The sequence below is a fragment of the Orycteropus afer genome, unplaced genomic scaffold (genome assembly GCF_000298275.1).
Source record: "Orycteropus afer afer isolate SDZICR_OR568_19922 unplaced genomic scaffold, OryAfe1.0 scaffold00320, whole genome shotgun sequence".
In the NCBI taxonomy this organism is placed as follows: domain Eukaryota; kingdom Metazoa; phylum Chordata; class Mammalia; order Tubulidentata; family Orycteropodidae; genus Orycteropus; species Orycteropus afer.
Window position 1 is genome coordinate 1,988,640 of NW_006921907.1, and position 6,558 is coordinate 1,995,197.

The window sequence follows — 6,558 nt, forward strand, 5'->3', positions numbered from 1 at the left end:
ATAATCAAGTTGCTGTTTCAGGATTTTAGGTAAAGATCAAGAGGCCTAAAAGAATGGCAAAGGAAAGTTTCTGCGTTATTTTGGTCAGCATTTCCTATTTTCTTGCTAATATACTGTATTAAAAGGAACTGATTAAAGATTGCTGAGCAATTTATGCAACAAACAGAACAGAAAAGCTGACTTTCCTTCTTTATTTTCTTCCCAAGAGGCCCAGAGTGCTTTCAAGTATTGAAATCTGTGGAGTCTGGCTACATCTGAGGATCCTTGTAACGGATGATCTAGGCGCGTCACCCTGACCAGGGACTTCTCTCTTCTGCAGGGTTTCTCAGCCTTGGTGCTCTTGATATTTGGGACTGAATAGTTCTTCATTGTAGGGGCCTGTTCTATACACTAATACTCAGCAGATCCCTAGCCCTATCTATGTGATGCCAGGAGAAACCCCTCACCCAGCTGTGATCACCAAAAATTTCTCCAAATATTGCCAAATGCCCCCTTGTCAAGTAGGTACAAGAGGTTAGAAGGCTAAGATGATGGAAAGAGCTTGAACTTTGGTTTTGGACACAGCCATCCCTACCGTTTAGTGCCTGTAAGTCCTTGGATTTTTCCAAGGAGTTTTATCACATAGAAACTTACTGAGTTCCAGTCTGCTCCCCAAGAAAGTGTAGCTAATAATAAATGAGATGATGTGTGTGTAAAGGGGCAAATGCCATGCTCAGCATGCAGTAGGTTCTCAATAAATACATGTTGACTCAGATGTCTTTATCTTCATCTCCTTAATGCAACTCTTTCCTAATACAAAAGACTTTTGCCATGGTTGCAAAGCACTTTCAAATGCCCGCTCCTGAGCACACCCTTAAGGCCCAGGTTTCAGAGTCTTGTGCATTTTATACTCAAGAAACATGAAGGATGCTGAGCTGATAACCAATAACTCAGGTCCATTGCTAGTCAACATGGAAGACACCATGCTCCACTTGGGCTTGTTCAGCCTCTGAAAATAACACTGTCTGCATCACGCACAGCAACCATGGGGAACCCTCCTGGCTGGTCTGCCATGGCAGCCACGTTAAGATCCCAGCCCCTGGCATTTGATGGATGAGAACCTGTGGGGGGGATCCAAAAACCAGTGGGCAATTCTGCCCATGAAGATTTCACATGGTAATTTCTTTTGAGGTGGTAAATAAATGTGACTCTTTCTGATTTTCTCGCTCTTAAAATTCTTCCTCTCTCTTCACTGAGAGTTGATTTTTTCTCATCATTTACCCTCTTCCCCTCCTCTCATCTCCCTTCCTCCATAGAGAAGTTTGCTCTTTTGCTGTGGATCCCGTCTCTTGCTTTGTCCTTCTCCCTTGCCTCTTCCCCTTCCCTCCTGCCCACTTTCTCTCTAAAGCGTCATTATCCCTTTTTCTAATGCTCAGTGTCTTTCTCCTTTAGCTCCTCATTATAGATCTGATGTTTGGTTATTTAAATAAAAAGTTGCATGTTTCCTGGTGGTGCAGTGCCTAAGGCATTTGACTGTTAACCAGCAGTTTGGTGATTCAAACCCCACAGGCACTTCACAGAAGGAAGATGGGCAATCTACTTCCATAAAGATTCACTGCCTCTGAAACCCAGTGGAGGTCGCTGTGAGTCAGAATCAACTTGATGGCAGTGGGTTTAGGTTTTTTTTTTTTTTTTAATGTTTCCTGTTTCAAATTTTAAAAGCAGAAGACTTGAATATAAAATTTATCTTTGTATTTTAATTGTGTGTAATTTTTTCAATCCCCCAGACCCCTGGCCTAAGCCGAGAGATTTCTAACACTCGGGCACTTTTTCCCAACTTCGTATCTTTCCCTCATCACTGCTTTAACCAGAACCTATTGCTAGTCTTGTAAATTCTTCTTAGCAGATGGCTTAGGCAGAGCTGGGGAGATTAATGTGCAGTTATGTGAAAAACACTGTGTTTAGATAGCACCGTTGTTCCAACAATCCCTGGAGAGTTGGTTATTCTTAACTTGAATAGAAATGGAATCATTAATACTCACCTCTGTTAGATCTCTGCTAAAAGGGAAACTAGACAGTTTGATGCTACCCCTCGACACACACAGTAACCCTTTCTTTTCACTTCTGCATTTCCTTTACCTACTCTCAACCAAACATCCCAGAACCTTGTTCTTTGACAATTGCCCTATAGCTGCTGGTGGAGGTGGTCTGGGAAACAGAGAAAACAGGGGCCCAGGGAAACTGCCTACTTCACTTAGTAGGCCTTCATTACTCAGCTAAATGAAGGCCACAGTTGCCCCATAGCTGGGGGTGGAATTTGCATTTTGAAACAACTTCCCACGATTTAATCTTTACAATCTTGTATAACACGTATACACAACAAATAAACACAGCACTAAGGGACTTCAAAGAGACACCGGGGTTCACTGTTTCTGGGTTGATCCAATAAGGAAAAAGAGTAAGATAAGGAAATGCTCTAGTAAAATTTACTCTGAAAAGTGCCAACCAGTTTCTTGGGAAATTTTACCTATTGGGGCCAAACCCAGGACTTAGGAGTTTGCATGGAGACCCCTCAACTTGTAGAAGAAGACCGCCAACACACAGCCAACTGAATCAGCACATGGAGGTGGACACCCACTCAGGGTTTGGAACCCAGGCTACACAGCCTTCCGTAAATGAGGCCTTCCTTTCTGCCCAGAGGAGCCCAGTTTGCTTTCTTTCCTTTGATCCCACAGCATTTGTGTACACCATGTTTATTGCTCTTAATATGCTGCAATGCAATGATGTTTTTTCTTATCTCTCCCAGTTGAAAGGCAGAGATGAAACACTTTGTTCATCTCCGTATCTATTCACAGACTAGCAAAGGCTTATCCCAGACAAGGACTGAAGAAGGATCCCCTATGCTGGGCCAAATCCCATCCTCCTCCTGTTTTTATAAATAAAGCTTTATTGGAACACATGACCACTTGTTTATGTATAGTCAATGGCTGATTTGTGCTACGATGTCAAAGTTAAGGGTTTGTAACAAGAGACCATATGGCTTGCAAAGCCTAAACTATTGCTACCAGTTGCCATCGAGTTGACCCCGATTCATGGCAACTCATGTGTTGCCGAGTTGAACTGTGTTACATGGCTTTTCATGGCTGTGATCTTTGGGAAACAGATTGTCAGGCCTTTCTTCCTAGCCACCTGTGGGCAAATTTGAACCCCTAACCTTTCAATTAGTGGCCAAGTGTTTAACCGCTGGTCCCACCAGCCCTTTACAGAAAGTTTGCTGACCTCTGCACTATGGCACCCAGCCAATTTAACAGAATCAACCAAAATGCCGCCACGTGAATGGTAAATGGTGCTGGGGAGCCTAGATTATTACTATTATTATAAGGAGAGAATCCCTTCTTTTTTCTTTCATAAAGACTGTATCTTTTGTTTCTAAAACATGAAAGTTATCTCATTTTTTCTGATTTGCTTTTTTCTCCTCATTTTTTTGTTTCTTTGATGACCCTCCAGGATATTTCTCTAAAGATTTTTCTTTTATCCCAGTCACAAGATATGATTTATCCACTAAGTATTATCTTCTTGAAGCATGCTTAAGATCATAGGAAATAAAGCTAATTATACAAAGTGAAAAAAGCAAAATACACAAATTCACTTGTAGTCTAATTCTAGCCAATGTTTTCAAAAAGCATCATTTAGGGACTAAAAGGAAGAAATAAACTAAAATGACACCAATGATGGCTTCTGGACAGGCAGATGTGGGTGATTTTCACTCTTTTCTTTATACATTAGAATATTTACAATAGTGATGAATCTAGTCTATGTGCCTGGTGTCTTTGACTGAAGCAGTCCTGATTCCAGTGTTTCTATTACTAAGTGGAAGCGGTCTCTGCTGGCTCCTCCCACATTGCTACATGTTAGATGAACTCACAAATCCTACCTATAATTTAATTTATGTACACCGTATTTGTGAAATTGCTTAGGCCAGAAGTCACTGAGTATGTGGAAAATATTATTAAGTCTGTTTTTTGCAACTTATCTAGTGGCACATTGGCTAAAGCGCTGGGCTGCTAACCAAAAGGTCAGCAGTGTGAACCCACCAGCTACTCCACAGGAGAAAGATGAGGCAGTCTACTTCCTAAAGATCGACAGCCTTGCAAATTCTACGGGGCAGTACTACTCTGTCTTACAAGGTCGCTATGAGTCAGAATCGACTTAATGGCGGTGGTTTTGGATTTTGGTTTCAAGGGGAACAAAATCAGATTCTTCTCAAAGTCTAATTTGTGATGTTAAGTCTACTCATCAGATTTATTTCTGAAGATGGATTACACTTTTCAGCTGCTTTCTTTAATTAGCTTCTTTCTAATTCAGGTGTCTAGGCTCTGCCAGGGGCTGGAAGGGAAGGCACCATAGGCAGCTTTGTGCGTTGGGAAGTCCCTGAGGCGCGGTGCCTTCAAAGGTGGACTTCAGCTCCAGCTTTGCTGCCTCCCAGATGCGGGCCCTCAGATAGGTCATGTCAGGTGTCAGTGTTGTGCCCAGACTCACATCAGAATCACAGTTCCCTTTTCTGCAAAATGGAGTTGCTAATAATTCAGTGGGTTATTAGAAGAATTAAAGGGCTCAGTTCCCTGTGAGCACCTAAGATAGCCCTGGTAGTCAATGAGTTCTTATTAAACATCCTTTTACTCAAAAAAGAGAATTCCTTTGAACCAGTGAAAGTGTTTGTTATAGAAGGAAATGCAAAGTACTTCCAGTGGAAGAGTTCTAGGAAGAAACACTTCCTGTCTCTCCGACTCAGCCAGTTGTTGTTGTTGTTGTTGTTATGTGCCGTCGAGTCGGCCCCGACTCATAGCGACCCCTCCTTGGGTTTCCGAGGCAGTATCACTACGGAAGTAGGATTGCCCAACCTTCCTTCCGAGGAGTGGCTGGTGGGTTTGAACCGCCAGCCTTCTGGTTAGCAGTCAAGTGCTTTAGCCACTATGCTACCAGAGCTCCACACATGCTTTACTGGTTATGTGCTGCACTGGAATCTGTTTGGAACATCACTGAAAGAAGAGTCAGGGAACCAGGCCTAGATTTGCCTCCAATTTGCTGTGCAATCTTAGATAAAATGCATTCCTTCTCTGGGCCCCTCTTTGCTCACCTGTAATTTAAAGGCATTAGACAAGAATCCCTCTAAGGTTTTGAATTTCTAATATTTAAAGACGTTGAGCATTCAAAAGACTGCAAAAGCACCACATGATGAAAGTAATTAATGTCACTGAATTGTATACGTAAAAAATATTGAAATGGTAAATGTCAGTTCAGGTCACAGAGGCTCAGTTCCTTTCTCTGCAAAATGGAGTTCCTAATAATTCACTGCATTATTAGAAGTGAAATGGTAAACACACACACACACACACACACACACACTCACCACAAAAAAAATACTTATAAACAAACAAAAAACGAAATAGCAAAACAAGGCAGTGAGGCTACCCTGGAATCCTTACTAGAAATGTGGGCTCATTGATAATCTGACAATTTGCTTAATTAAGGTAAATATCAACTCAAGTATAGACCCAGAAGATAATTATAGAGTACCCGCAACAAAACAAACTAGTAGAGATCACGCTGTTTAATTTTGGGAAGACAAAAAAAAAATCTAAAACTATGCAGCCTGTTCACTGGCAAAAAAAAAAAAAAGGAAAAAGAAAGAAAACTGCAAAAGGTATATGGCCTCTGGACCAAAAGAAACAGTGAGATTTTTAAAAAGTCACCTCTGGAATGATAATATGCAACACAGGTATAGGACTTCATAGTTTACCACATGCTTCTGCATACGTAATCCTCAGAACAGTCCCGAGACTGGGAAAGTCAAGTACTACGATCCATGTAACAGAGAAGGAAAGCAGAGACTGCTGGTCACGTGGCTAGGAGGGGATTGAACCCAGACACGAACCCAGGCCTGCACGATGCCAGCTTCTGCATTCCTGTATTCCACCGGAAAGAGAACATGTCGATGCTCTGGCTGTTTACTTTGAAGACTTTAAGTTTCCAGTGAATCCTTAATTAAATTACCCACATATTTTCTCTTAGATTATAGGTCTTCCTTGCTCTGCTCTGGAATTTACTGGCATGGCAAGTTCATTTGCACAGGGTCATCTTTACAATGTCCACAGTCTTGGTTTTATTGAAGGAGAGTCCATAACGAAAGACGCTTCTATATAGTACATCCAATAACAACAAGAGTTAAAGCAGCAAGCTCAATGTACCATAAGAAGCTCCATTATGACAAAAAACATTAGTTTCCATGGCCTCAGAACACAGTCCCAATGAGATATCAGGCAGGGTCCAAACACAAGCCAGGCTACTGCTTCAGTGGGAGGCAGACTGGATCGGTGTCTTAAGTACTGGGCAACATGGAACAGCGAGTCCCCCATGAGCCTATCTGTAGAGTAAAATGTCCAACAAACTTCTCCTTGACCTTAACACGTCGGCTCAGATATCTCCTCTAGGAAAATCTTCCTGGTTTCTGCAAACAGACTCCCAGTTCCTCCTTTCTATACCTTGTTATTTAGACTTCCTTTTCTATAGTATGTACTT